Genomic DNA, 21,363 nt, shown 5'->3' with positions numbered 1-21,363 from the left:
GTTGTTGATATTTAATCTGCTATTGATTATTACAAATTTCATTAATAACTAATATTTTGATTGGTTTGATATTGTATTGATATTTGATGCATATCAGTATTTTTTAAATAAGTTAAACACACTTTTGTATCATTCTCTTGTGTATCTATAAAGCAACATATTGTAAATATTTACATTTTAAAAAACTTTGCATTAACATTGGTATGTTTTAAGTGTTAAACATAAACTATAATGCAGTAATATTACAGAGAACATTTTTTAGAATCATCACATAATATTTAGAGGCTAAAATTTAATGTTGTACATTAAGTATGAGCATTGTATAGCTGCAACATAAATTTCATACACATTTTCAGTAATAGCATTGAAATTTGTTCTCTTATTGAAGCTAAAGATATGCATTTAACAGTTCTAAACCATACAAATGTATCCAAATTATGTTAAGGTCATGCTCTTTTAAAAGTGAATTTTTTGTTACAAAAATTTTTTTGTAAGATGTCTATCTCTGAGAAATGTATCAATAAATCATTGTTAAACATTTATGAGTTTTTATTGCAAGTTTAATTAAAACACCGGAGTTTTAAATATGTTGGAGAATTTGCATCAAACAGAAACTGTGAAGTAATACTTTATATAATTTTAAATAGAACGAACTGTGTACAGACAAAACTCGTTTTGTAAGGAGATTCGTAGTATCGTGCTAAATCTTTTATACTTAGTCCCATTTTCAAGTAAAATAAGTGTATAATATACTTTAAATGAATCATAGGATAGCTACTACAGAGTTATAAATTAAATTTCAATTTTTGTCATTGTACAAGCTAATGCCATTGAATTCTAGTAGACTTGAGAAAACAAACAGAGAGATTATTTCATGCTTTATACACAAAATTTGATCTTTTTATTTATTTAAAGATGGTAATAATAGCAACTTATGAATATAATTTCTTACTTTTTCCATAAAATTAGCAGATTATTTGTATATACAGTAAATGGAAAAGAGATTTTGGGTATTAAAAATCTACATTTTGTTTTGAACTGATAAATTTATCTGTCATCTCATAAACAGGGAAGTCTGAATATTCTACTCCATTATGGTGTATATTTAAATTATTATTAGTATTGTGTATATTTAATTTTTATTCTTTTATGCTTCAAACTTGACAAAATAAAATAATCCAAAATGAATTTATTTTATATTATTTTAGTACATATTTTGAATGTTGTGTACCATTATGGTTTATAACATGTTTTGCAGCTTATTCCTGATAATTATATCTTGAACCTAAATATACCATCGTGGATCATTAAAATTGAATTCATAGTTTCACTCCACAGTGCGTATTTTGACTGTTTTATATGTTTACGGTGCATAATTCGTTTTTTCTACGCTCGGTTAATAATTGGTTCAATTGCATTATAACGTAGTTTGAGCATTCTGTAACATTACAGTATATAATGTAAATATTTTATATTATTATTTTGATTCTATACTATTTTAATTTCACTAGAGTGTTCTATTTGATTGTGGCGCATAAAATGTTTTTGCACTACGATGCATGCTAATACAAACTGATACTTATACTGGAAATTAGGAAGACATAATTGAAGTAAAATTTCTTCCAAATTTTTCATTGTTATACTATAGAACTATATTTCACGAAACATAAATGTTAATAACTACAATAAGCATCAATATTGTTACCAATCGTTATATTGGTAATTGACAGATTTAGAAATGCACATTTTCTATCTCGGATATTTGTTATGACTTTTTGAAAATTTTTTCAGAGAACTAAAATGTGCTTTAAGAAGACACAAACGGATGTTAATTTTTACAGAGAAATTATTGGTTTTTTAATGTACATAAGGTCATGTAATCATATAATTTTTTAAATTCTTAATAATAATTTTTATCATTTTATTTACAGAATATTTAAATACTCAAGCCTAATCATTAAAATATAGAGTATTTTCATTTCATTAGTATAAATGCTATGAAAATGATATTGATTAATCATCTACATTTATCTTATTTTGCTTCGATATACAGATCGTTGCAAACTTATTATATACAATTATTTAATCCGTCTTCTTTCCAATTTTATGCTTCCTAATTTACGGTATCGACCGAACAAAAATGTTCGGATCGTCGTCGGTACCAAAAGTTTACCTTTCTTCGAAGATAATTCAAAGGTGAACGGTGAATAATTTAATGCGAATGATACCGTATGCTTATTGTTATTAATTAAATAAAAAAATCACTAAGTAATATTCCTAAGATGGTAACCAAAAATATCTCGTGTAATGCCTAAAATACCTTTAACAATTATTTAATTTTAGCAAGTAAACGTTTAACTAATTTTATAAAACTAGATAGAAATACATATTTTTAAATGTCATATTGCAAAAGCAATAATGTTAAGTAATTCGAATACGAAGGTAATTTCTAATTTGTTTAATATCTAAAAGCATTTCTTAGAAGTAATAAATTAACCGAAATAAAGAAAACGTTTTCTCAGTGAATTGCAGTCTGATATATAAATTAAAATAGTTTTTCTCATTTATTTCTTGTCTAGACAGCAACTCAATGTGGAAAAATTTTTTATATTATACATTTAATATATAAATTTCTTCTGTATTTTGCTTTTAATCCCTTATTTAACTTGAGATATATTTATAAGCATTAAAAGCAAAATACAGAAGAAATTACGATATTTAATTAATGATGATGGCAGTAAATGGTTATCAAGTGCTTAAAAATAACGAATGGTTTATTTAATGCCATTCTGTTGTTATAACCATTTCTTTAAGGATTTACAAAGTCTTTTTAACGCCCTAAACATCAATTGTAACTTCAAAACTATATATGTTATTATCTTGATAAAGATTACATATTTTTAAAATAAAAGTATTATAAAACAGGATTATGTCGTTGAAATTTCACGAAAGAATCGAATATCGTTAATTAGAAATGTAAATTATTTTAAAAAACAAAATGGCGTCGGTTTGTTTATTGTTTTTTGTAATCATCGATCGCAGCTCGGGTCAAGAGTTCGTCGATGAACTATTTAAATCAGGTGTTTGCTCCGCTTCATTGATAAGTGTGACGTTAGCAATTAGTGGAATGATAGCGATTATGACGTAGTTTTATGCTTATTATTTTGATTATGACGCAATCGCATTGATTAGTTTCGGTTCTAGGCTATTTAAAATGGCGGACGTTTTGTTTGTTGTTATCCGATAAATTTTGTGACAGATTTTTTACATTTACGATACAATCGGAATATTGGCAAAATTCATTAATATAAGTTACTACTAGATATTAATTAGTTTTCCCGATTTTTTTTATTTCAAAACGACTGTGAATCAGATCAGTCTCTGTTTTGAACTTGATAAACGTCCCTTGTATCGGCCTACTTTACATAGTTTTATCTCTCAACTAAGATTAGCGAATTTACAAGCTTTGACATATTCGGCTTGTTTGTAAGGTATGCCTTAGGATCTTGATTTCTGCCCGTCTAACATGCTGGACCCGCACTGGCGTGGAGAATTGTCATAACTTTTGAGCATTTGCGTTACCTTTTAACCGGAATCGCCACCCTGGGTAAGTCATTCTCATTTCTGTTAAATTGGCACAAAATACTGTATTAGATATACATTGAATTTTGTATCTGAATCACACCGAAATTACTTTTTGTAAACTTATCAACAAACTACAAAAGTATCAGTGTTTTTCATTATAATCTCTGCACTCGAAGCTAGAACTATTTAAAATCAATGACACAAAAACCTTACGTGCGTTGTTTCTAGCAATTAAACTGATAAGCACGAATGTTTTCGGCCGTTCCGACCGACCTCGGTGCACCCGAAGGCGGCCTTTCGAAACAGCCGAAAACGTTTGTGCTTACTAGTTTAATTGCTAGAAACGTGTGTAAGGTCTTTGTGTCGTTGGTTTTTCATTATACAGTGTCCAAAGATTCTCTTTGCCTGTTTCCTTTTACAACTTTTCTCTATATTCCGTTCACTCTACAAATTTTACATTTTTCAATTTTTTTTTCAACTACTAACATTTCTTTCAATCTAAAACTTCAATATATTTGTTGATCTTTATTTATTAGTCGTTTTCGTTAAGTACAAAGCTTATGTACAAACTTTTGCATTGTTTGACAAATGGTAAACTTAACTGTTAGTAAATGTAACTTTGGTAGAAAACTTTGCGTATGGGAGTGATTAGGTTTCCGGTTTGCTATAAAGTGGATTGTTCATAAATTGAAGCAAAATTGTAATAACTTTAAATGAAATTAGTTCCAACTTGTTTCCAACTTGACCAAACAATTAGTATTTTCCAGTCTAGCGAAACTAATACAAGTTGAAAACATATTATTCCAACAGGACCCCCGCCTTTTGGAAATGGGAAATTAGTTCCTTCGATATGAAAATTGACTATTAAAAGTTTATAATTTTTCCAAAATTTGTGGTTATTTTATAATTATTTTACGTAAATAATAGATTAAAACCTTGCTGTGTGCCACCCCTGAAATTCCCCCGTAAAACTGAAGAAGTTTTTAAATTAATATGAAATCCGTCTTGGCAGGTGGTGGCCTTGCTTAAGTTGCCGAGATATGAGTGTCCCGAAGTGATGTTTATTGCTATTTACGTGGCCGACAGAATTTGAAAATAAAACTCCTATAAACACCGGGTTGTCGAGCCTAAATTTTTTTCGAAACGGTTTTCGACCGATCCGGATTGGTCGAAAACCGTTTTGAAGAGAATTTAGGCTTGAGAATGGATCCAGAGTGGAGTCCGAAAACGTTCGCCGTAGAAAATTAAATTGAATTTCACCAGTTATAAGGTTTATGATGGAGTTTAGAAATGTCGAGTTTTCAAATCTTCTATCTATTTAAATGTAACAAAATACAAATAGGAGGAAGTGTCGGAAAATAAATTCGTGTGGCAAAAATCAGCTAGCAAAAAGTTTAATGTAACCAAAACATTTCCAACCTAAGTTGATAACTCTTCGTCAGTTGAACATTCCAAAATAGAACATATTTGAAGGAGCAGTTATTTATTGTTACATTGTCACAATGTCGGGCTGCAATTTTTAATCATAGTTTTATTTATTTAACTTAAAATATGTGCTCTCCACCTCAGATTAGTAGTGGCTTGCTTGTGTAATCACACTTTTCCTATAACAATAGTCATGCTGGTCATCTATCTAACACCTTTTCGGGGGAAAATTTTGAATTGAAATAAAGTGACTTCCTATCCTGTTTGCATTGGAAGTTCATATATAGTTAATCGGGGCCTCCTGCCCCTAAGATTTTCATATCCAATCTCGTCTTTTATCTGTCTGACTCCATTCTTGACATTAACTCTTTAAGCTGTGAAAAATCAATTTGTCACTGTTGCTAATGCCTAAATTGTTTCTACCCCTCAAGCTACAAGGGGATCTTGTATAGAAAAACTAGTCCGACAACTTTTCGATCGTCCAATTTTGTTTTTAACAAATAAGGCCGATTTTGGCCACTTTTGCGTTTAAAGAGTTAAGGAAAGACGTACGGACAGTTGACGACGGTGGGAATTTATAGGTCTACAATTTTTTTTCAAATTGCAGCCCAATAAAAAAGCATTCAAAATACGTCAGTAGAATAGAAGAAAATATAAAATTTTCAAATACAAAAGAAAATAAAATATATTATTTTTGGTTAATTTATATTTAACAAAAATTAATAATAGTAAAAATATATAGGGGAGGACGGGGTAACTTTGGCATAAGGGGCAAGTTTGTCAATTAAATTTTCTTTGAAACAAAATAAAAGGAGACTCTTTTTAGAGGCTAGACAGTTAAGTTTTAATGATGGCTTGTAGATGTGGTGTCTGTGTTGTTCTTCGACAAGCGTAGTTGAAATATCAAATAAGTTGTCTGTTTCATTCACTTTATAATATTTTGCTTCCATTTATATAGAATTGGCATGTTTTGTTATAATTCCATAATAATGAAAATTATTTTTCCTGATAGAAGGATAAAACATTAACTTATTCACGTGACCAGATTATGGCTTGGTGTACCCTATTCTTGGGGTTTCACTTAATGTTTTTAAATCGTGACTATTGGGGCATCTTTGGCAGTGTTGTTGATCTTGTTCCCGATAGTGTTTTGCTACGGTTTGATTTGACCGCAACTAACAACTAGTAGAATAAATAACTGGATTTCCATACAATGCCACACTATAGAAGCCAAGGCTAAAGTTAAAAAAATTGGCAACTTGCAGAAAGGCAATGGATTTGGAGAAATCGGATTGGAAGTTCACTAAAGAAAAAGGGCAGAAAAGTCCTAAAAAAGAGAAAACGACGATGAAAATACCTATTGCATATATTGCAATAAACAATATAGAACTACTTAAAAAAGTGGATTATCTGATGCAAGTGTTAACTGTGGGCTTGTGGCTGTACAGATGTGGAAAATGAGTTGGTTCAATTTATTTGTGATATGTGTAGGGCATAAAGAATTTGCTGTTAAGCATATTTCATTTCTACTGTTTGTTTGAGTTCACTAATTCATTTATATTGCTTTTAACTTGCATTAGAATGTTTTCATTTATTATCTGTTTGATTTTTTTTTTTTTTTGTTTTTAAATTTTTGTTTACGTTTTCTTTACTTAAATATGCCTTTGAACTTTTACTTTATTGTTATAATATTAAATAGGTCTTTGGACCATTATTTCTTTGTTTTAATAGTGAATTCCAACTTATACATTGTTAATAACACAGATTTATATGCCTCCCTGTCTTGCTCCATTGCTGTTGCCGAAGTTGCCCCTGGTATGGGGCAACTTTGGCAATAGCTATCTTTTTATAAAGTTATTATTATTATGATTATTTTTATTTCCAAACTGATTTTAACCAGTTTTATGGTAAAGATACATTCTGGTAGACAATAAATAACACTTTTCTTTCAGTTTACAGTAGTATTTTTTACAAAAAGTTTAACTTATTCTTATCGTGCCAAAGTTGCCCCATCTTCCCCTACATATAATGTATAAATATAATAAATATTTAACAGAATGGAATAACAAATTAAAATTAGAATAACAATAAAATAATAATATAGAATGGACAGTCATGTTAAAGTTCATCAGAGACCTCCACAGTTCTATAATCAATACAAGTGAAAGTTTTATTGGATTTATATATTTCTAAGGTTTCTAAATGCCTATGTGTTGAGGTCCTTAGCCAGTCTGATGATTGATTGTATTGTCTTCCCACTTGACCCATACTTCCTATTGGGTAGCATATGACCACTAATGTCATATTACAGAGTTCCTTAAATCTTTGTTGTGTCTATATCACTTTCTTGTAGATCTTGGCTGGTGTTAGATACAGTTACAGCTAAAAATGAATAACGAACCTACTGGAACTGGTATAATAAAGAGAAAACAACACCTTTCTTAAATTCCAGCAAAAGTTGAACTATATAAGAACGTTTTCAACTGATTTCATCAGTCTTCTTCAGTTACTCGAACAAAAACAAAAAGAAGAAAGAACCAAATTCAAATTTACAAAATCACGAGAATGGAAAGAATTCTCGTGATTGCGCAGACTATGCAAAAACAATGTACCGATAAACGGTAAAAAATGCAAATTCTTGACAAAAAATGCAGATTCTTGACAAACTATATATAATATCACAATCTTACGTTATCCAATGAATGATTTCCAAGCAGACGATAGCCCATCTGCGTCCCTGTGGTTGATGCAATGGGATGTTAATTGTGCCCTATATATTTCTAATTTCTCCAAATGTCTAACGGCCTGTTTAGATTTAGTGGCTTTTATGATGGAAGCACTATCCCAGTGTACCGTGATCTCCTGTTGCTTAGCAAATGCTGCTAGGACTGTGCTGTCAACTGTCCTCTTAACTGATTGCTTATGCTCTTTTATTCTTTGCTGTAAACCACGCAAGGTGGCCCCAATGTACACTAGATCGGATTTAAAACGTTGGTCCCTGATTGGAATTGAGTACACTCCTGTTAGCTCATTTGGTTTCTCTTTCCTCTTATCATTCCTTAACAGACGGTATACTGTCGGGTTGCGCCTATATATTATGCGTAAGTTCCTTTCTTTGGATACCTTCTTAACAATACTTTTAATAAACGGAATATAGTCCATGACCACTGTTTTTTTCTGTTCAGTTCTGTGTTGTTGATGTTTACGTCTCTGTATATCCGTAATTAGACGGTTCACTACCCTTCTCTGATAGCCAAACTGTGTTGCTACGCTTCTTACGTACTCCAACTCCTTGTACGTGTCGCAAATACTTGAGCAATGTGTGTAAGCTCGTTGTATCCATGCTCGTAAAGCCGCTAACTTAAACTGTTCAGGATCCACGGAGTTTCTGGGTATGATGCTAGGTTGATATACCGGTTTCCTGAAGATATCCGTCTGTATCTCCCCATCCTTACATGTGATCGTCAAGTCCAAGAAGTTAACCCTAAAGTCACTCTCTTGGTCCAACTCCAATGTGAGTCCGTAGGGGTTGCTGTTGATTGCATCAAGAAAGCGACGGGTATTGCGATCATTATGCCATATGATGAATATGTCATCAACATATCTGGTATAGAAAACTACGTCTTCTTGGAATGAAGGTAATATATTGCATTCTAGGTTTCGTAGGACCAATTCACAGAGCATCGCTGATATGGGACTACCCATCGGGACTCCCCTTCCTTGCATGTATGTTTTCCCTTGAAATTCAAAGAAAGAAGAATGACAGATGAGATCAGCTAATTCCAAAATTTGCCTTTTGTATTTGAATGAATTCACGATGTTGTTAAACAAGAAGTCCCTTAAGGCGCAGAAGCACGGAGGGAGTTTTATCGAGGGATACAAGGCCTTAAAGTCCATAACCGTCATGTGTTCCTTGTCCTTAAGCATAATTACATTCATTCTATGTACGAGTTGCAAGGAGTCTTTGATGCAATAAGGGTAATCCTGGACCTTATCCCGAATAAATCTGACAAGTTGCTTTTCTAGTGCGAACGTGGGTGCATTACATTTTTCCACTACGGATCTTATCTGATAGCCTGGTTTGTGCGTCTTGCCAAATGCAAAGATCTTTGGTGGTCTTGGTGCCTACATAATGATATTGTCCAAACGCAAAAGGCGTCTATACCAGATATGTTGATGACATTATTCATCATATGGCATAATGATCGCAATACCCGTCGCTTTCTTGATGCAATCAACAGCAACCCCTACGGACTCACATTGGAGTTGGACCAAGAGAGTGACTTTAGGGTTAACTTCTTGGACTTGACGATCACATGTAAGGATGGGGAGATACAGACGGATATCTTCAGGAAACCAGTATATCAACCTAGCATCATACCCAGAAACTCCGTGGATCCTGAACAGTTTAAGTTAGCGGCTTTACGAGCATGGATACAACGAGCTTACACACATTGCTCAAGTATTTGCGACACGTACAAGGAGTTGGAGTACGTAAGAAGCGTAGCAACACAGTTTGGCTATCAGAGAAGGGTAGTGAACCGTCTAATTACGGATATACAGAGACGTAAACATCAACAACACAGAACTGAACAGAAAAAAACAGTGGTCATGGACTATATTCCGTTTATTAAAAGTATTGTTAAGAAGGTATCCAAAGAAAGGAACTTACGCATAATATATAGGCGCAACCCGACAGTATACCGTCTGTTAAGGAATGATAAGAGGAAAGAGAAACCAAACGAGCTAACAGGAGTGTACTCAATTCCAATCAGGGACCAACGTTTTAAATCCGATCTAGTGTACATTGGGGCCACCTTGCGTGGTTTACAGCAAAGAATAAAAGAGCATAAGCAATCAGTTAAGAGGACAGTTGACAGCACAGTCCTAGCAGCATTTGCTAAGCAACAGGAGATCACGGTACACTGGGATAGTGCTTCCATCATAAAAGCCACTAAATCTAAACAGGCCGTTAGACATTTGGAGAAATTAGAAATATATAGGGCACAATTAACATCCCATTGCATCAACCACAGGGACGCAGATGGGCTATCGTCTGCTTGGAAATCATTCATTGGATAACGTAAGATTGTGATATTATATATAGTTTGTCAAGAATCTGCATTTTTTGTCAAGAATTTGCATTTTTTACCGTTTATCGGTACATTGTTTTTGCATAGTCTGCGCAATCACGAGAATTCTTTCCATTCTCGTGATTTTGTAAATTTGAATTTGGTTCTTTCTTCTTTTTGTTTTTGTTCGAGTAACTGAAGAAGACTGATGAAATCAGTTGAAAACGTTCTTATATAGTTAAACTTTTGCTGGAATTTAAGAAAGGTGTTGTTTTCTCTTTACAGTTACAGCAATGCCAACCAAGGTCTACAAGAAGAAAGTGATAACCTTAACCAAATCCAGAGAAAAGCTGAGACATTCCAAAAAATAGAATCTCAGTTTAAAAACCTGGCTTATCAATTAGGCTGAAATGTTTGTTTTAATTAAAATTAATTGCTGGGAAACTGTATAAGGTATTTTCAGTGACTTTACATACTGTCTTTGTTGTCTGTTTCGTTTTGTAGCCCAGACATGTTAGTGTCCTGTCAAATGGATTTTCTATTGAAATTGAATAAATCTCAGAGGAGTCATGTGACTACACTGTGGTTTATCATTTCTTAAGGTCTTGAAAATAGTGAGATTACATTTATATATCATGTTCACATTATTGCATTTGATCACGTCTGTGTATTTTCTTCAAGATAGGGAAGCAGTTCATCTTGTGTTACCTTTTGTACTCGGGTTGTGGTTTTATAATCTTGGGTGATTGGAAAGAGTTGATTAAACATTGTATCAACCATGCCAGAAACCTGAATGCAGAAATTTTGTGCTGTAGCAACCCACAATACAAAAATTGTAAAGGATGAAAATAGGTTGATGCGTTGGCTTATGTTGTATTTTGATATGGATTTCACCATTTGTACAAGTAATGGAAATATCTAGGAAATGTACTATAGTTGTGCTTTCTTGTTCCAGTTGTAATAGAAGACCATAAGAGATTGCAATTAATTCTTTGGAGAAATAGTTGCAGGTTGGATTTCTTGCACCATAAGATAAAGATATCATCAATGTATCTCATCAGAATAGGATGTTGGACCAACTTTTCCAGCAGCTAATGACAAGTTCACACAGTAATGAAGAGGCGGGATTCCCATGGGTATAACCGGGCCTTGGATATGTAATATCTTATTCTCATACTTGAAAAAGTAGTAGAAACAAATGAGGTGAGTGAGCTGTGAAATACTTTGATGATATTTGCAGGCATTCTCCACATTGGCAAGAAGAAAGTTCCTGATCTCACAAAAACAAGGCAAAAGTTTAATGGATGGGTAGAGAGGTTGAAAGTCACAATACAGTCATGTGTTCTTTGTCTAGCAATGTAGTGTTGTTAAGACATTTGAATAATTGTAATGAATTATTAATAATGATTGGATATGTGGTTTACAAAATAAATATATTTCTTGATAGACCATACATACATGGTGAATCCATATCATTTGGTCCTTTTACATTCTATTGAGGTAATAACAGTTCCACAGCGGAGTCGACCTTTTATTGTAGGCTACTCGTCTGCCACTAAATGCAAAAAAGTTAAGTCCTCTAGTGGTAGCACAATGATAAAAATTAATGATTACATTTCAACTCACATCAAATAAAAGAACTGGAGGAATGTACTTCGTCTAATATTACCTTAATCTTTCCAGTTAATCACTCTCATATTTGTTCTAATGTTTTTGACCCACCCTGGGTCATCTTCAGGAAATCGTTGTAATAAAATAAATAAACGTGCGGAATTGGAACATTCAAATCGAATGCAGTCCGATTCGAATTACTGTAAAACGGTTACGTTTGCTGATGGAACAATTCTCTCGTGCTATGATGACGATATGGCGTGTGAGAAGATCTCTGCACATTTATTTATTTTACTACAACGATTTCCTGAAGATGACCCAGGGTGGGTCAAAAACATTAGAACAAATATGAGAGTGATTAACTGGAAAGATTAAGGTTATATTAGACAAAGTAATGATTACATTTTGAAAAAAATGCCAGGATGAATACACTCAAACCTGTTTTTGTACGGTCTTTTTTGTGCGATTTTTTATATGTGCAATGTGTTTTGTGCAATTATTTTTGTGCAGTATACCAATTTGAATTGAAATTCATATACCGCACACAAAAAATCACACAAAACAAATCGCAGAAATAAAAAATCGCACAACAGAAGACCGCACAAAAACAGGTTTGAGTGTATTATTTCTATTCTGTAAATGTGAATTCATCCTGGCAATTTTTTAAAAAGATAATATGAGGCCTTACTGTTGTAAAACTTAACAAGCTGCTTCTCCAAAAAAGATGTAGTGAAGAACATTTTCTTTCATAGCCAGACATATTTGAGTTCCAGGCTTGTGCATTTTTGTGAAGGCAAAGATACATGGAATTTTAGGTGTGAGAATTACTGTTTGTTGCATTTGAAGATGATGTGCCAAAGAGGTAGCAATGAATCTTTTCACCCTTTGCTGTAAGGAGTCCAGGAAGTTGGAGGGGGGGCAATATGACATTCATTAGAAGTGATATATTCCTACAACCTTTCATTGTAGGTGGACTGCTTAACCAGCACAATGTTCTTAGACTTTGTTTGTTCCCATGATGACATTATTTTGCTTTAACCAAATTTTGCAAAAAGGTAAAACACTCAAAAAATGTTGCATCTTGATATCCATTTCCTTAAATAACTTGATTGTAGTGTTGTTCTCCAATGGAAAAAATCCTTTTCAGTAGTGTCTAAACCATTAGTGATCACTTCGATTAGTTTATTAAGACAAGGTGTAGGGGCATAAAGTGGATTCTAAATCTTCCCAAAGCTGGTTATACACTATTAAATAACACCAACAAAACCTTCAAAATATACCAGCAAATATAATTTAATATAAATACATTAATGACAAATGTTTTCAATCCCAATGGGATATACATCAGGTCAAAAATGTTTGATAAAATGGATCATATTCTAAGGCCTTCATAATGTAATGTGTTGTTACATTATCCCATGTAAGCATGTTTAGGGTGTTGTAGCATCATCTTACATTCTGTTTTCAGAAGATCTACTTAAGTTTGTCCACATATTTTTTTTTTTTCAAAGAAATAGAGACCGGTTCAGCCAAATCAACAACCCAACAGTTCACAGATGTCAAGAGATCAGGTCCTTATGCATGAATTCTCTTCAAAGTTTATCAATTGACATAGGAGAGTAAAAGAAAGTTGTTTTGTAGATCTAATAGCCTCCTCTAGACAAAGATGGTGAACATGTGGGAGGAGAAATTCACATCCAACAGGTAATTGTATAAGAAAAATTGATATAGGATAGGCATCATTTAAAGCACTTTAAATGGTATTGAGCTTTGTTACTATAATTTTAGAACAGTTTTCCAAGTGGGACGACATCAACTGGACAGTGGTGAGTGAGCAATAGTCATCTGGGTGACAGACAACCGGGCAATTGTCAACTGAGCTGCTACTAACTGGGTGCTGTACATCTGGGTGACAAAATAAGAGATCAGTAATAGACAAAATATAATATTTTTATTTTCTTTATTAAAATTACCATTTTTTTCTATTGATTTACTATCTGCTAAATTTAAATAATATTTTTTAAGAAAAAAGTTGAATGAGTTAAAAGAATGATTTTGTAATTAACAAACATATTTATACATGCTACATACATTAATTATTTATTTTTAGAAATAAATGTTAACTGTCCTTTGGGACCTTTCTATCTAACCCAGGTTTGTCCAATTTTTTTTCCTAATGCACCAAATCAGAAATTTGGATATATTCAGTGGGCCACAAAGATACTTTATATAAATGTATGCTTTTAAAAAGTTTAAAATGTGAATAACAAATATTTATAATTACAAAAAATACTGTATTATTGACAGTAAAAAAATAAATTATACTCACACAAATAAAAATAAATCATTGCAATTTTTGACATTCTCTTCCTTTCATAATATTTTCAGTGTCTGCTTTTATGGTACTAGTCTTAATTCTAATAATGTTAGATAAATGGGAATTACTTGATCTATTTTTTCCAGCAGTTTTGATGTTTTTTATGCATGAAAAAATTGTTCACAACAGTATGTACTATTCACATGCATAATAGTTTTCTACATAAAACAGTTTTCTAACACCAGCTACATCATTATGACATCAAAGTGTATCCAGTGAAACGAGAATAATTTTTACAACATACTTTTACCAAAATAAATGAAAATACACCTAAAAAATTTACGGTGCAGTGGGCTGCAGGTTGGACATCCCTGATCTGACCCCCAAAATTAATAAATATACATAACAACAAAAGCAAATTACATAAAATTAAAAATACATGTGTGTTGTATTTAATGTATAATATAATTAAAACAAGTATAAAACAGTCTTTGAAAGAATTTGTTTTGGAAGAATTGTTTTTCTTTGAAGTGCTTTGTTAACTGCTTCTGACAATAATGAACAATGCCACAGTTCATTGTTCCAAAACATTTCATTTTCCTAAATTGGAAATAACTCGTAACTCAGTTCGTAAGTCTTAACCGTATGCTAGTGTGCAAAAATGTTTGTTTCTGTTGCCCAATTAACCATTTCCAAGCTGTTGTGTACTAGTGTTTCTCATTTCCCGGTCTTTTGCTTGTCCCAGGATTTCAGGATAAAAGTGAACTGTTTCCCACAATAGAATTAATTATTTTTAAGATATACAAAATATCTTGAAATTAAATGATATAATTATTTTTCATATTTTAAAGTAATTTTAATATGTTCTGCAACTGCCAAAATCATGTTAATAATGCTGTGTAAGATATATATTAAAAATTACCTTTTGAACTAAGTAGAAATTTTCACAAATAGAAAAAAAATGATTAAAGTTTGCTGGAAACTGGTATAAAACGACTACAACAAAAAAAAAATGCTTTAGAATTGAGTTGAAAATTTAAAAAAAACGAACTTAGATCAAACTTCTAACTTAAAAAGTAATTTTCTTTTTTAAATAAAACATATTATAAAAATTTACAATAATATTTTGTATTAAGATTTTAAAAAGCAAGGATGGTCAATACTCCAATCACTCACTCTGGTTCTTATTTAACTAATGAAAAGCTTGCTACCAAGAATGCCCTTTCCGATTCAATTCATGTGGGTGCAATTGTCTTTAATGCATTTAAGAGAAGACAGATGTGTGTTTTCACCTGCAGCCTGGAAGATTTCTAGTTCATTTTCGAGATGTAATACTTCTTTTGCCATCTCGTATTCTTGATTTGTCTACCTCGGTTGCTTTAATAGAAATATCAACTTTATAGCCCAATAATTTGGCAGTTCATTTGTCTTTAATAATCAGGTTTATGAAGAAAAACTTCGTACTTGCAGACTTCGTGCTCGTTTGTATTCTCACCCAATTTGCACAACCTGGTGTTACGCAGTTATTGAAGCTGTTGGGCATAGTTAAAAATTAAGACAGCATGAACACAATTATTCCAGATATTACAGGTTCTGATAAGTAAAGAATTTTTAGAGTCCTGTCACAAATAAGCTACATATTGATTATCGACCATTTGTGACGTGCCATAACGAGCAAAAATTTAAAAAACTAACAAGTAGGTTTAAAATTAATAAATACAAATGTATTCTGACAGAAAGTATAATTAACTCGTAAACTATTTGCAAAATTTCCTCAAACTTAACATAAAATAAGGAAAAAGTGAATTTTTAAGAAATTTGCGGGATTTCCCAGGATATATCCCAGGTTAAAAAAACAACCGGGAACCCGGGGATCCCGTTGGAGAAACCCTATTGTGTACCCTGCTAAGTTCCTTCCACAGATGACATTCAAATAAAATAATCTTTCCTTTCTTGTTGGGATCACCGACTATACTGTAATTAGAAAATTACATACATGTATGTAATCAACCAAACTAAACATAAACTGTAAGTTTTGGATCATTGAATTACCAGTAGTGTTCATATACATCTACAGATGCAGGAATATGAAATTTTGAAGAATTTTCTAATTAAAGTAAAAATTTAATTTGTTCAGTGTAAATAAATAAATCTCCAGAATTTAGTAAGAAGAAAGGTAATTATGCATTTGTTCAATAATCTTATAATTTCATAAATCTGATTTATAGTTATATTTTAAAAAAATACAATCAGTAATGATGGTGTATGTCACTGATAGGTCACTTGCAACACTTAATGAATAAAAATATTGATGTACCTCGTGGGTCATTCCATGTCAAGTGATCCAGGTCTCCAGCTCAACCTTCTCAGATTCATTTAAATCTGAGAAGGGTGAGCTGAAATTTGACACAAAGTTATCTAAGTACCTTAAATTAAACCATGCAAAAATTAGCCCCGTGCATTGAATAGTTTTTGAGATATAAGACCTAATCTGAAGACATGCCACTTCTGCATTTGCAGTGATTAATAGCCAACTTTTGTTGTCCAATGGTTCCTTCACTAAGGCAGAACCTGACTCCTCTAAGGGCAAAAATGTGGCATTAAACATAATGATGTCTGAATAAAATACTATGTATAATTTTGCACTTTTGCCCTTAACAGAGTCAGGCAAAAAATTAAAACCATATATTTTGATAGAAGGTACATGTATGCTCTTTTTGATGTAGCAGGACAAAAAAGTTTCAGATATCCCACATTGTTATATTTTTTCCAAAATAAATACCACCTTTATCTATCCAGCAATAAATATTTAATAACATAAAAACGTTGAAAACGTTTTTAATGGTCTTCATCAGTTAATCAAATATTAAAAAAGAACATTAAAATAGAATGTATGGAATACATATGAAAATCCAATAGGAATTGCCCATGTGTAGAATGAATATAAATACAAAAATAAAGGAAAATGCACAGGGGATTACTTATAAACACTAAAATTTAAATAAAAATAACATAAAAATTACGGCTGCCATAAAGAAATTGCAGGATGACCACGAGGTATTAATGCGTATTATTGTAAAAAGATTTTCACGCAGTGGACGATGTGTCTGCATCTTTATGATTAATGCAACCTGTTCTCGTGTGTGCCTTGTATATCTCTAGCTTCTCGAGACGCCTCGGTGCATGTCCGTTGGTCACAGTTCTGATGATGGATGCTTGATCCCAATAGACGTTGACCTCTTGCTGTTTGGTGACTGATGCAAGTACGGTACTATCCGTGTTCTTATTAACGGAGTATCTGTTCTTTGAATTTTTGTTTTAATTGGCGCATAGTTGCCCCTACATAAACTAGGTTGGAGTCAAAGCGATGGTCTTTTAATGGTATGGAATAAATCAATATTTGATATTTTTCTCTGAATGTTTGTAAAAATTAGTCTCAAACTTTTTGCATTTTTCAGTATGCATATTTTTAAAACTATGACAGTCAAAAGCTTGAAATTTAACACAAAATTACCTTCTTATACAGTTTTAAAATCCAAAGTTTGGCTATAAAAGAACATTTTCTTCTCGAGTTACAGGCAATTGAAATGTGGCTTCGGTTTTATGAGAATGAATTTTACTGTAACTTTGATGATTTGTGAATAGAATACATTAGAAATTTTTGTTATTATATCTCAGTTTTTCACTTGAAACTGTCTTATGCTACCAAATTTCATGCTGTGATTGCACTTACAATTGTTAGTTGAGGAACCATTGGACAACAAAATTTGTTTAATCATTGCACACACAGATGGTGATGGATGTCTTCAGATTTAAGCTTATATCTCAGGAAGTACTCAATGTATGCAGAGCCGGTCCTGGTAGGTGTGCAGTATGTCCATACACACAGGCTGCCAGATCCCAAGGGTGTCGATATTGGTCAATGTCAAATGCCTCTAGTCGCATCACTGGTATACTTCAATCGACACAACAGAGTTGTTGTAAATTTTAAATGTTTCTCATCATAGCTGTAAGAATCTAAATATACTAAACTTAATACTAAACTTAATAATAAAACTTGATCAATGTTTGTTAGATCAGGTCGCGTCTTTCAAGTTTATTTGCTCAGTTGTTATATGGAACAATGTTCTTTTAAAAATTGATGATGTAAGTAAAATGTTCCAGTACCCTCAATCCAACATAAATGAATCACTTAATATTTTGAGTGAGCTTGTTAAATTTCTAAGTGCAACAAGATCTGATGAAGCATTCAATAAATACATTAGGGATGGAGAAGTTTCAGCTGTCAAAGTAAATGTAGTGGCAGAATTTCCAGTTGCAAGAAGTAGAATTAAAGTTTGCCATTTTGATTATGAAAGTCCAGATGAAGAAATTGTAAAGCCAAAATAATTGTTTAAAATACGGTTTTATCTAACTATTGTTGATACAGGCTTAAATTCCATTGAGGAAAGATTTGAAAATCTAAATGAGTGCAATAATATATTTAAATTTCTTTGTGAATTTGGAGAAATAACTGAAGACGAAATTAAAAAACCTCGTTTCGATTTACATGTTTCCCTTCAAATTAACAAAGGATGTTGATGGTTTTGAGCTTTTCAATGAGCTGATAACATACATACAGAAATTTGTACAGTGGAATTACAGATGCATTCAAAAACTTGCCATATATTGCAAAAAATAACTCAGTGTCATCATTTCCTAATCTGTTTATAGTGTGAGATCCCGGGGAGGTAAGAGGGAGTCGTACCTCTCTTTCCGGCGACTCACTTGTCAAGGATGGCTGTTACGTCGACGGCGCGTTATGCGAGTGGAGGAGGAGGAAGGATGGGGTCAACGATAAGGCGAAGCCGACAGTCAAGAAAGACTCCATTTTATAACAAAACAAGATTTATTAAAATTGAAACGAACAAAACTACACTTCTACCCTCATATACAAAAAGGGGGTCTGGAGAGAGAGAGTTTACAAATATTTGTTCATACATCTATAAATTCCGTAATAGACAGTCTGGTGAATGGAGTCTTAGACTGTCGCAGACTGGCACTTAAAACTTAGTAATTTTTTGGGTCCGGTCAATGGCACAGTGCACGTCGTACTGGAAAGACAATCGGAGAGCCCTTTAGGGGGGAAGGAAGCGTCTTTTATAGGTTTTTGATGAGAAAACTAGTCACGTGATCGACAATGGATTGCAATTAGGGCCATAGGTGTTCCCGGGATTCAAAACAAACGACGAGCTCGGACGCTGTAAATTATCCTGCAAGTTGATCTACCGGCTGCAAGGGAATAATGTCTTATTGACAGATAGGGGACGATAGTTGCCAGTCAAGGGTCAACAGTTTTTTTGGTTATGGAATTTTGTACTTTGTACGTAATCAACAGTTGTATATCAGCAGTGAAATAATTCAGAAATTTAGGTTTTTATCTTCCAGATTTCACAATAGCTTTGAGAATTTTTGATATTACCAGTTACTGTAGCATCAGGTGAAAGCAGTTTTTGGAACTCAAACTTATAAAAACACAGTAATGAACATCAATGACTCAAGAAAGGTTTAATGATCTAGAACTGTTAGCTATAGAAAAAGAATTGCGTGAAAGTTTAGAATTATCAGATGATATTGACGAATTAGCAAATAAGAAAGCAAGAAGAATGCAGTTCTAACTTTTTGTTATTTCTGTTTTATATCTCATACATTTTTGATTTCAATAAAATTAAAATAAATACTGTATTTACTCGCATATTATACAAGGTTTATATTCATTTATCACAGCTTCAAATTCCAAGGTTGTCCTATACGCGCGAGCGAAAGATTCTTTGTACTTTTGCAAGATTCTTTTTGTGAACTGTGTATTCGCATTTTTTACCGAATGTTTACCCTCTTATATTTAAAAACATAAGTATTTTATCTGGGTCGTTTGAATCGTTCTTGTATATTGTCAGGAGTAAAGATGAATAGCAGTAGGAAAAGCAAAGCTTTTGAATTGAATTCCAGATTGAAATTTCAAAATTGCACAGGAGCCCGATGTAAGTTTTAATCCATTCCCGTGTGAAAATGGATGATTATTTGGAAATCAGAATTCAGAGAAACTCGTAAGTGTAATCGATGGAGAGTGGCTTGGACTGTTAAGAATTTGCAAAAAAAGGTTCCAGATTGTCCTGCTTTACATGAACAAATTATGTTGTTGATTTTACAAGATTTTTTCTTAAAGTTTGTCCTGCAAAAATTACTGGCATTTTAGTGTGTGCATTTACATTCATTTGATATTTTACTTGTGATTAAACGAAATAAAATTAGAATTGTATTCATAAATCTAATTTTCTTTATTTTGATCTTTAAAGTCACACCATGTCCTATATGCGAGTAAATATGGTATATCAAATATTTTTATGGATTTTTTAAAATCATGTCAAATATACAGAACTATCATAAAAACATACTAGTAAATGCCTATCAGTTGGGTTAAGTTATAAATTACTCACAATTCACATAATGGGAGGCAGCCAAATATCTCTAGCATGCAGGCTGCTAACAGTCTGTTTAATAATCTTTTCTGGTTTGATATAAGCTTCTAATCTGTGTTATCAATGAATTAGCAATAAATAACTAAGCTTTGTTGGCCTTATTGTTATAAGTACAAATTCAATTATTCATCATACACCTTTTGATTTTTATTCATTAACACTTGATGTCCAGGAATGAATTTCAGCTTAATCTTTTCTGGGATTTTACTGTTAAAAATATAGTATTTAAATGAATCTGTTATTACCATTTAATAAACATTGATTCTGTCTACAGGTACAAAACAATAGTAGACACACAGTGTCAGCTCTCGGATGCCTCTTATGTAATGAAACTACAAAGTTGTGTCGGTCAGTTCACACACATTGGCTTAGCAGCAGCATTGGGCCTTCAGCATACAATAATTAGCTCCCCACTGCCTTTTTATCATTGCTAAAACACACAAACCTGGTCAACATCTATGACCTATGATTCATAAAGCCAGATCTCTGGTGTTCTTACTGGAAGAATGGATCCATTACTTGTTAAACTACCACCTTGACTTATATACATATACTGTTTCTTATTCATGCACACTTTTCTCCAAACTTGCAAATATTAATTAAATGGGAATAAATATCCTACAGTGTTTGATTTTGTATCCATGTTCCCTTCCATATGTTTATAACCATGTTTTTGCATGTTAAGAGATTTTTCTTCCTCATCACTACACCTAATATTCAGACTTTCTATTCCCAGATATTAGAGCTTGCACACCTACTGTACCATTCACCTTTTTTGTTCTTTGATGAACACACACATCTGAAAAAAGGGGGTACTGATGGGTAGCCCCATTTC

The 21,363-nt window shown here is 32.5% G+C and overlaps 1 long non-coding RNA gene across 2 annotated transcripts; it reads left to right on the top strand.

The window, feature by feature from the left end:
* The first annotated feature begins 3,213 nt into the window (after positions 1-3,213).
* On the top strand, positions 3,214-13,639 carry LOC136981673 (uncharacterized). Of its 2 annotated transcripts, XR_010881758.1 has the most exons (4): positions 3,214-3,607; positions 11,038-11,285; positions 13,205-13,397; positions 13,482-13,639. It is a non-coding gene; the product is annotated as an uncharacterized lncRNA (long non-coding RNA). The 2 variants fall into 2 exon arrangements; XR_010881757.1 differs by lacking the exon at positions 3,214-3,607 and having other exon boundaries at positions 10,661-11,285.
* Positions 13,640-21,363: the final 7,724 nt, after the last annotated feature.

This window comes from Centruroides vittatus, unplaced genomic scaffold (genome assembly GCF_030686945.1).
Source record: "Centruroides vittatus isolate TY-2023 unplaced genomic scaffold, ASM3068694v2 contig_787, whole genome shotgun sequence".
NCBI classification, from domain to species: Eukaryota; Metazoa; Arthropoda; class Arachnida; order Scorpiones; family Buthidae; genus Centruroides; species Centruroides vittatus.
The sequence above is the reverse complement of the archived record's forward strand: the minus strand, read 5'-3'. Positions and strand labels throughout refer to the sequence as shown.